The following is an 11,142-nucleotide window of genomic DNA, read 5'->3' as shown; positions in this document are numbered from 1 at the left end:
TTTAACATCTAGGGCTTAATAAGGGGTTTTTTGTTTAACATGAGACTATAGAGCTTAATAATTGATGCTACTTGAAGACCAACTTCAATTTGATGCAACAAAATAAACATGTAGGATATTGACGAGATTCTCTAGAGCATCCAACATAATTGCAAAATTTATGGCCAAGTGATGTAGCCATAACTATGAGGGGGAATCTCTTAACTTATCTCTTTCTAGCTTTAATATTTTTCTTTAATGTTTTAACAAGTTATCATTTGCTGATGAATAATAGCATAGGCATGATAAAAATACAAAAGATGAAATAGTTAAAAGATGCATTACCATTGAATAAATATTAAATAATGATATGCTAGATGCATGAAGATATGCTAGGTGGATACAATAATATGTGTGCATGCATAAAGACTTAGAGTATCCTACTTTCATAACATGATTCATATGACTAATAGTAACTAATGGTGAACATGTAATTAGGAACATGTTGATAACATGATTGGGAATATAATGAAGGTGCTGCATGTAATCTTATGGACTCAAGGAGATGGAAGATAAGGAGTTGATTAGAGAATGGTACAAGTGGCACCTATGTATGTTGATATGCATGTTGTGACAATATTTTGAGTGTAATTCTAATTAGGTTTCCTTGTGGAAGGATGGAGCCTTGGAGGGAGGAGTATAGGGACAAGTGTGTGTGTGTGGGGTCTAGAGAGTACTTGGAGCCTGAAGGAAAATAAAACTCTTATAAGCCATAGGGATCTGCGACATCCTTAGGAAAATTGAGTTGGAAAACAAAACAAGAAAACACTGCTGCAAATTCGAATTCCACCAGCTCAAAACTTAACCGCTTCTGATCTAAAATTCGTGAGAACAAAGTATTTCTCGTATAGAGATTGACTGCATGGGAATTTACCGAATATCTCACCTTCCAAAAGAAGGATGAATCCAGAGGCTACCTAGCCCGATTACAGACTCTGCATGAAGAAATAAATGTAATCACTTTCTGAATAATGGATCTGATGATCAACTCTACTCTGATACCATGTAGAAATTTTGAATAATATAACACTTATTCACAGAGATTATCCTGATTATACACTATTTGCGGAATGCATGCATAATACATAACCTCCTCTACGTTGATCATCAATTTGCGGAATAAAAAACAATCGCATGCGCACATTGAGACATCAATCACACATATCAACACAGTATGTAATGGGGAAAGCATACAGCTGAAAACCCCTAACTATATGTATATTATGATGATAGAGAACATGTAACAATACATAGTAAAATACTCCTCACAAGTACTCAGTACTATCTCCACCTCCTACACACAAACTAGCTCAGATATGAATCAAGTCACAGGTTCAAATCTCCTCCACTGTTTGCCTGCCTCTACTGCGCAATCCAAGTTGAGAATAGGAATGATCCAAGATCTTTTCCCTTTTGGTTGCACTGCACAATCCTCATTGGCAATCTCAATCAATGATTGTGCAAATCTCATGCATAGCTATAGTCACAACTGATAGTAGTCTCACTCTTTCACCCACCTCTGACACTTGTCTCCACTGAACTGTCCATGCACTGAGTTAACTGATGTATTATTTAGTTGATTTATGAGTTAATAATTAGTGAATTAATTAATAATTAATTCACATCACTCATCACTAGTGTATTTGGCAGTTAGAATAAATACAACTAGTTCAACTAAGTCAAACTGAACACAACTCCATCAACTCCTCAATCAACTCCACCAAACTCAATCACTTGAGTTCTAACTGAAGTCCATCATGCAATAGCTCACTAACCCATAAGAAAAGCGTATTTCCTTCTGACAGTTGCATGTGCCACATCCATAGCTCGAACTGAAGTGCTGCAAGAGGATAAGATATTGTGAATCCCAAGAGTGGTTTTAGATTCTACACCAAAATTCTATCCCTGATTGGACATCTTTAGAGATTGCCTTTAGGAATCAATGCGGAGATAAAAAGGATCACCAATAATACCTCACCACATTATTTTATCTAAAAAGGAAATAATGTGAGACCATTAATGATAATGATTTATTAAATTATTCAATGAAATCCCATATCCTCTCAAGCGATTATCTTGAGGGAAAGGAGGTCTACTAGTTTGTAACAAGGTCACGCTGATGCCTTCGATATAGTGGGAAATATTATTTCCTCTAGTAAAATGAAGGCTAATATTGTGACAACCCTTTCATTTATCTTGAGTTTTGTAATGTGATTGTAATGCTAGCATGGACACACTGATCCACAACTGGTTGATGCAATGTAATTTAAACATTTAAATTGAATGGAAAACTAAAGGAGAGGATGAAATTTTAGATGCCAATTTCTAAGGGAATTTTCTTGATGGGAAAGCCACAAACCCAACCTTGAACACAATTACTGAGTTATTGAGCTACAGGTTGTAGACTTGTGCAAGATACTTACTAACAATCGAGTTATAAGATGTGATTGGAGGAAAGGATGATGCCAATTCCCCTAGCGCATTAAGGACATAAGCATGTGACCTTTCAAATACAAAATGGTATGACGGGAATAAATATATGAATAAAAATCAAAGAGCAGGGGTTCTCTAGTTTGTTAGTTGGTCTTTTTGGTGGGATTTGATTGGGTTGGATCATGATGTTGATTGTTGGAGCATGAGGAAGCCATTGGGCATTGAAAATTGAATACATAGTGGTGTATAAGCTGGTCTACAGAGCCCTCTTAATGAATTAAAAATCTATGAGTTTGGGTGAATTCCTTGTGAATTGTTAGTGAGGACACTAGACTATGTTGTTTAAGATTGCATGGTTAGTGGGAAGATCAATGGATGACTAAATCACTATGGTGCTTTCTACATAAATGATAAACCACCTGGACAGAGAATTCAGAGTCACTATGGTGCTTATTGAGTAGTTGATAAGCTACCTAAAAAATGGACTTCAGACCCCTGTGGTGCTTGCTATGAAAAGATAATTGATAAAGCACCTGGTCAGTGGATTCCAACTCTTGAGAGTGAGAAATACCATATCTAAACCTTGAGTGAATCCTCATGAATGAAATTATAGGAAAGAGTGGGTCATTGTGGAGCTTATTCCTAGGAAATAATTAATAAACCACCCTTATGCTTAATTATAAATGATAAACCACCTCGGTTCTTGCTATTAGAGGGAAAACAATAAACCACCTTGATAGTAGGATCCATATTTTGAGTTTTAACAAAACCTTTTGTGTGAATTCCCTGAGTAAGCATTTCCTCAGACATTGGATCCAACTTGGGGATGGTTAATCACAAGAAATTTGTGGTGTAGATAGCCTATGGGTTGGTGGAGAGTGGAAGTTCCTCCTTTAGTTTCCAAACAATTTAAGACACACATATAAGTATGTTACATTTGTATATTTGAATCATGAACTATGATGTTCAATGCTATGCTTATTACTGGTATAAAATCTTGTGTGTCTATGAATGATAATGAATGTCTTAATTGTGTTTTTTCCATGATTGATATGAGAAATTACACATTATGCTTTCTTATTTGACAACAATGGCTTATGTGTATATTAACTCAACTTTTTCATAGGATCAACAATGTTTGATATAGGGATTTAAAATCCTCATGTATAGGTATGAGTACCTGTGTATTCATGCTTAGTTAATTTATATTCACAATCATTTGAACAAGTATAACCAGATTACAAGTTATACAAGGGAAGAGATGGTATTTTATTAAAGATTTCGTTGAATTCACAAAATTATTAGCCTAGAAATAACATATTTTCTATGTGAAACTTGGTGAATGATATGAATGTGATTAATTAATAATAATATTAATTAATGAATTTAATCATTGTTTTAATAATATTGACCTAGGGAAAATGATTTTAGGGAAAATGGCACCCGAGGAAGAGATCTCGGGGAAATGTAGTACTGGCATAGGGAGACAGAGTATTGAGGTATGTAATCCTAGAGAACATGTTACCTAGGAGGTGATCTTGGAGAATGAGATACCAAGGGAAGTGACCTCGAGGAACATGACATCGGGGAACATGGGACCCAGGGAAAGTATTAGAACACCGACTTGGGGAAAGGAAATACTGGGAAGCCATGACAATGGAGACTTAAATGTTAAAATCATACATTGGTACTTGTATGGCATCAAATCAAGAAAACATATTAAAATTAGAAACAAATTATTTTCTCAGAAAACCATTTTATTAATCCTTAGCACAAATCATAATCAATTAAATTAATAATTGTGATTAGTATTACTCTCAAGTGATTAGCATGATAATGGATACTGGGAGTTTTACTAAGAGACAATTTCATAGCATGTGAAAATTTGATGGAGACACCCCAATCTACTAAAAATATTCCACTAGGTCATCAGACCATCAAGATGCTAAACCTTCAAAAAAGTTAAGTTGATAGTTGTGTGGGGAGGCTTGATGTCGATGGGCCGATCCCGATCTTTGATGATCAACCATTGGCCCTCGATCAATGGTGGGCCTCCTAATTAGGAGCATAAGAAGGCCCATCTAACCTTTCCTAGGCACACAAAGGCGATATTAAATCCCTTCTTCTGCACTTAATAATAAGTTCTTAGGAAGATTTAGAGATAATTTCTTATTATGCACCTAATATTATTTATTTTTCAGAATATTGAGTAAATTTTGAAGATTTGTAGAATGAGATAATTTAGGGACTTTCTCCCTGTCACAGGATGCTATATGATGGAACAATAAATGAATAAGATAATATGAAATTATTAAAAAGATTGATCCAGGAGGATTCCGTTGATTCAATTGCACAAGTGTCTAAGTGTCGTCATTAGTGTTCAAGTGTCGTCATCGCTTCAGTTCAGCTTCGACAAATCGACAATGTTGGTTATGGATCAGGTTGTTCAGTTAATGTTATGGTATTCATGGCATTCAATTGATATGGGTTTAGTGCCTGGATGTCAACTTGTGTTCATCGACAGTTCCACCAAGATTGGTCGAGAACATGTCTCTTGTCATTTGACTCATAGGATTTGGTGTGGACATGGGTGTCATCTGTGGCATAGGTTCATCATCAGGGTTGTCGTCACAAAGGTAACTAGCGTCAACGATGTGTGTGATTTTATGTCACATTTTCTACAAGTTCGTCATTAGGTGACAAATGTCACTAATGTCACTTAGCGACAAATGATTGTAAATGGGTGATCATTGTTAAAACCCTAATCCTACATCTAAACCTAAACCTTAACTACATTACATTGCTACACCTAAAACCATATCACTTAAGACCTAATCTTCAAACATTCATTGCAAATACATTAAAATTATGTATCAAACCTATGATTTACCAAACCATGACTTTAAAACCTATCTTTCTATGCTCGAAAACTAAATTACTAACTCTTGGCCTTGTTTAAACTATGCAAAACATTAAAAAGCATAACCCTCAGGCCCTAACCACCTGATTAACTGTAGGGGTAACCTAACCATGTCGGAATTCATGTGATCACAGTATGTGTAAACTATCGGGTTAACAGACATTTGAACACCGAGTGTTCACTATAGCGGAGATCATGTGAACGAGGTATTGTAACCGTCAGAGGTTAACATAACAGTCGGGTTAGCAAATAGTAGCTGAACCACAAAGTAAGCATGTGAACATTGTGTAATGTAAACCGTGGAGTTAACAGCAACTGCCAAGTATCAGAACTGCTAGCTAAAACTACAACAGATAACGTCGGGAGGGGACACATGGCAAACTGTTGGTACAATGGTAGCCTTAATCGTCGGGTGGATAAGCCACCGAGTGGCAGGTTTGCAGTCGACCACCCAATGTTCACATGGAAGCAATTAGCCTCTACCTGGTTAGCGTGACTGCCTATGGTTATGGCTTATCATAATGTTATTTATGGGTTTTTATGGTTCAATTTGTTTTCAAACTAATACAATGACCAAGTAACTTACCCTAGGTGGAAAAAAACAACTAGACTGAGTTTCCAAACTCATCCAGGAGAAACCAAATCCATCTTGGATTTAGCCAAGGAGGTTTTCATGAACCTGGAGGCCTATAAAAGGCAGTTTTTGTCCTCATTGAGAAAGGAGAGTGGTTTTTGACTTTTGTATGCAGCTTCTGGAGGACATAGGCGATTTTGTTTTTAGTGTTATAGGAGCATTTGGGGTCGGTTGTGGAAACCGTAAGAAGCGTTGGAAAGTTGGTTCAGAGGGCTATCTAATGTCAGTGATTAGAAGTGCCTGTGTGCACATTCAGTCTGGTATTTTCTCTGTGTAATCAACTTCTTATGTTCATTCCTAATAAAAACGGTCGCCCATCTTGAAAGCGGACTCAGAGGCGCAGTCCATCAGGGACAACTCCGTCATCAATCTTGCTATCTGGTATCACTGTGTTTTTACTATTTTCACTTCTGTATGCATTGATTTTGTGTTTTAATCAGCTGTCGTAAGGTGTTCTTATCAAGCAGTTTTGCTCGATTTTCGTGCTTCTAGTTATCATTCAAATCATTAATGATTAATTAATTATACATCAGTTTTTAGTTTATGATCATTTCAAATCATATAATTTGGTATCAGAGTAGGTTGCATTTGTAGAATTTTCCATTGAATGTTAACCAAGTCAAATTCGCAACAAAGAGAAGGAATCCTTGAGTAGATTGATCCAGAGATTGGAAAGCGACGAGTCGATCATAAATCGACCATGTTAGGACCTGATGTAGGTGAAAACACTGAAACTAAGATGAGTGAAGAACAGTTTTAGAAAGCATTCTTGACTATGTAACAGATGTTGGGAGAATTGTATGAAGGCAAGAAGGCGAGAGATGCAACTTCTTCTTCAAAGGCATCGAAGAAGGAAAAAGGTAAAGAGAAGATTGATAAACCTCCACCTCCATCATCTCCATCATCCTCTTCTTCTTCTTCTTCTTCTTCCAGTGTAGAATTTGAAACAGAAAAGAAACCTAAGAAAACATCTCTTTTAAAACTTGATGTTAAATTTGAGTTACCTGTTTATGATGGCGAAATGAATCCTGAAAAGTTAGATAACTGGATTAAGCAGTTAGAAGTGTATTGTCACATTTAGAACATTTCTAGTGATAAAACTAAAATTTAGTTAGCTACACTTAGAATGGGGGGAACAACTTTAGTCTGGTGTGAAAGTAAAACTCAACTAGATGTAAAGCATAAAGGAAAAGTCATCTCATCATGGTCTAAGATTTTAAAATCTCTTAGGAAACAATTATATCCTTTAGGATACATGCAGCAAGCTGTTATTGATTAGAAGCATCCAAGGCAAGGTAAAGGGAAGAATGTTCAAGAGTTTACTCAAAAGTTCAGAAAGAAAGCATTGGCACTTGGCATTTCATTGGATACACGTGAAACTTTGTTAAAATACATTGACAATTTACATTCATATTTGCAACATACTTTATTGATGTTTAATCCTGATGATTTTGATGAGGTGTGTGTTTAGGCCATACATATTGAATCAGGTGGTAGACCATTCAAGTTTTCATCGTAGTCATCCAAAGTGTTGGAAGCCAAAGATTCCAGTGACAGTAAGGGGAAGAACAATTTGAAGAGAAAGAAATCAGCGACCGTTTAGAAGGAAATACCTACTTGTTCTCATTTCCAGAGAATCAGTCATGATGAATCGAAGTATTGGAAACTTCATCCATAACTTAAGCCCAAAAATTTCCTTAAGGAGAAGGATGAAAAGAAGGCCATTGCAACAGTCTAGCAGGATCTAGGTTCAGATTTAGGTGATGAAAGGAGGATAATCGCCATGGTTACGACAAGTAAAACTTCTGATACTAGTTCAAGTTCGAAAACTATTGCATCTTCATCAAACATAAATCCTTCACATGAGGATAAAAGAGTTGAATTGTTTAACATAAGGATAACTTCTAAGCATACAAATATAGATACAATGTTTGACAATGGATCACAAGTGAATTTAATCTCTGAATATTTAGTTAAACGTTTGGGTTTGGAAACACAAAATCATCTAAGATCTCACCCATTAGGATGGCTAAATAAATCAACTCAGGTAAAAGTCACCAAACAGTGTTGATTAATATTTTCCATAACAGCCAATTACATTGATGAAGTGGAATTAGATGTGGTTCCAGTAGACATATGTGGATTTATCTTAGAAAGTCCTTATCTTTATGATCATGATGTAGTATTTTACAGATGAGAACATAAATATCACCTTAAGAAAGATGGGTTTGAATTTATTGTCAGGGCACATCAAAACAAAAATCACTTGAATTCAGTTAATGTTAATTAGATGAAGTGATTAATAAGCTCAAACAGGCAGTTTGTAATCATGCGTGTAAATGATCAACATAACAATCAACATGATTCTTGTTTTAGTTATGCAGCTCAACTTAAATATGGTTTGATGAAAGATATAGAAACTTGTTCAGTTCTTTGTAAAACCAAACATCTTATTCATAAGTAGGGAATACAACATGAATTACAGTTTGTGCCTAAATCTCCTCTTCCTAATGTCAGAATGAATCAAATCAGTTTAAGTTTGGAACTTAACAGTTGCAGGGATACAAGTCAGTATTGGGGAAAGTCAATGTTCAATTTCTCTTGTATTGTGTTGCCATGTCATGTCTCGAACAATTTGGAAACCTCTTTTCAAGTCGAGAGGAAACCTATTTTTTTCATATCAAATCATTTTCTAAAGCAGTGTCAAAGTGTCTAATGGGAACTTATGCATCAGAGGAAAGTGCTAATCAATGGAAACATTATTTAAATGAATGAAAAGTGATTCAAACAAATCAACAACTAATTCAATACTTTAAGAATAAAACTAAGTTGAAGCAAATTTCACCTTACAGTTGGATAGGTTCATTGCAGCAAGTTCACTTAGTAACCAAGAATTAGGAAAGTATGATAAATCAAGTAGCTAATTTGATGTCAAAAGTATTTTTGATTGTCTCTGTCATTCCGCAAAATAGATTGTTTATACATGTTGATGGTAATAAACAACATCCAATAGAGACTATTTTCAAAGATTGCGAATCACTAACTCATGATTCTTTGTGGAAAGAATTCAAGTGGCATGTTGATAACAGGTTGTTTGCCCATCGTCACAAGTTGTTCATACTGTGGATGGATGAAACAGGTCACCGACTAGAAAAGTGCCATGGGCAGCATCATCAGGGTCATCACTTGCAGGTGATTGACCGAATGTATTGGTACATCATTAGGTCAAGGTAGAAAGAGAGGGAGTTCTACCCTCATCGACTAATTGTTTAGTCAAACTTTTGTGGTCCAAAATATTTCAAGTAGAGAGGAATGATCAAGGAGGATTCCGTTGATTCAATTGCACAAATGTCTAAGTATAGTCATCAATGTTCAAGTGTCGTGTCGCTTCAGTTCAACTTCGACAAATCAACAGTGTTGGTTATGGATCAGGTTGTTCATGTAATATTATGGTCTTCATGGCGTTCAGTTGATATGGGTTTAGCACCTGGTTGTCGACTTGTGTTCATTAACAGTTCTGTCGGGATTGGTCGACAACATGTGTCTTGCCATTCGAATCACAGGATTTGGTGTCAACATGGGTTTCGTCCGTGGCATAGATTCATTGTCAAGGTTGTCGTTGCAAAGGTAATTGGCGTCAACGATGTGTGTGGTTTTATGTCACATTGTCGACAAGTTCGTCATTAGGCAACAATTGTCGCTAATGTCCTCAAAGATAAGCTACCATCACCCGATCTAATTTATTTCCATTTCTATTTGTAAGCATATTTCAATATTTTACATTAATGAAATGAACTATTATTTCTGCTACATCTCTATATTTATGGTTATCTCTGTAATTTGTTGTGTTCTTGTTTAAATCTGGATTAGTGGTATCAGAGTGGTCTACTCTTTCTCTATTTTTCTTTGCATGTCCCCAACAAGGTCGAGATATAAGGAGTTATGACTTGAACTGGTCGAACCTTGCAAGACTAGCCTCGCAAATCCCGACAACCTCCCATGGCAAATGAAAAGAAATACAAGGGGATAGGAGATCCTATCAAAATCTTGATAGAAGAAGCCCTCGAGAGATAAAGGAACGCGATGATGGATAACTTTGCCCAGATCCTTCAATAGCTACCTAGGGGTGACACATCTACTTCCAGTAGCTACTCTGGAAGCACCACACCCTTTAAGCTACAAGTTAACTTTGACATTCCCATATTTGAGGGCCAGATAGATGCAGACGCTATAGATAAATGGTTCAATATGCTAGAAGGATATTTTTTCATTCATGATTTTTATAGTGGGGAAAATATCACTTTTTCACTTCTCAAAGTAGCCCCCCACGTCAAGGACTGGTGGGAAACCTACTGTGAGTAGAAGGATGAAAGTACAGCCTCACTATTTTCAACCACACCCACTTGGAATTCATTCCAAGATGCCATCAAAGAGTGGTACTACCCTATTGTAAGCTATGAGGATAAATACATAAATTGGACCATGCTGCGATAGGTAAGGGACCAAGATGTGCCAAATTTTACCAGCATTTTTCATACCCTTCGTACAAAGTTGGGTATCAAGGATTCTGACCAAAATTTGGTACTCAAATACCGTGACTTCCTACATAGTTACATTCATGATGATATGGAGTTCTTGGACATCTCCTTGCTCGGTAAAGAGTACCGATATGTTGTCAAGATCGAGCATAAGTTTAAACAGAAGAAGCGAGACTTTGGATCCGCAAATCTAAAGCAAGGGAAATGCTTCCCCACACTGTAGAACCAAGGGTAAAGCCAAGAGGGTGTGACCTAAGACAACCCGTCAAAGCCACAACAAAATAACAACACCACAAAGTCAAAGAAGGACATAGGAAAGTGGTGTGAGTTCCATAAGTGCCCAACTCATAACACAAGTGAGTGTCAGGCCAAGCAGTCGCTATTGGCCATGTTGGAGGCTTCAGAATCAAATTCATGTTCCGAACCTGAGTTAGAACCCAACAAGAGGAAAAATAAAATTGAAGAATATCATTGATGCAGAGCCTAGTGCCACTATTGCCACTTCCAAGATCCAGAAGAATGAGCCCAAATATCCAGAGGAGGGGGAGTGTCTTTTCCACTCAAAAATCTGGGTGAAA

Source organism: Pinus tabuliformis, chromosome 5_1 (genome assembly GCF_031772625.1).
Source record: "Pinus tabuliformis cultivar Carrire ecotype Pingquan chromosome 5_1, CPIR1, whole genome shotgun sequence".
Taxonomy (NCBI): domain Eukaryota; kingdom Viridiplantae; phylum Streptophyta; class Pinopsida; order Pinales; family Pinaceae; genus Pinus; species Pinus tabuliformis.
Note: the sequence above shows the minus strand (reverse complement) of the source record.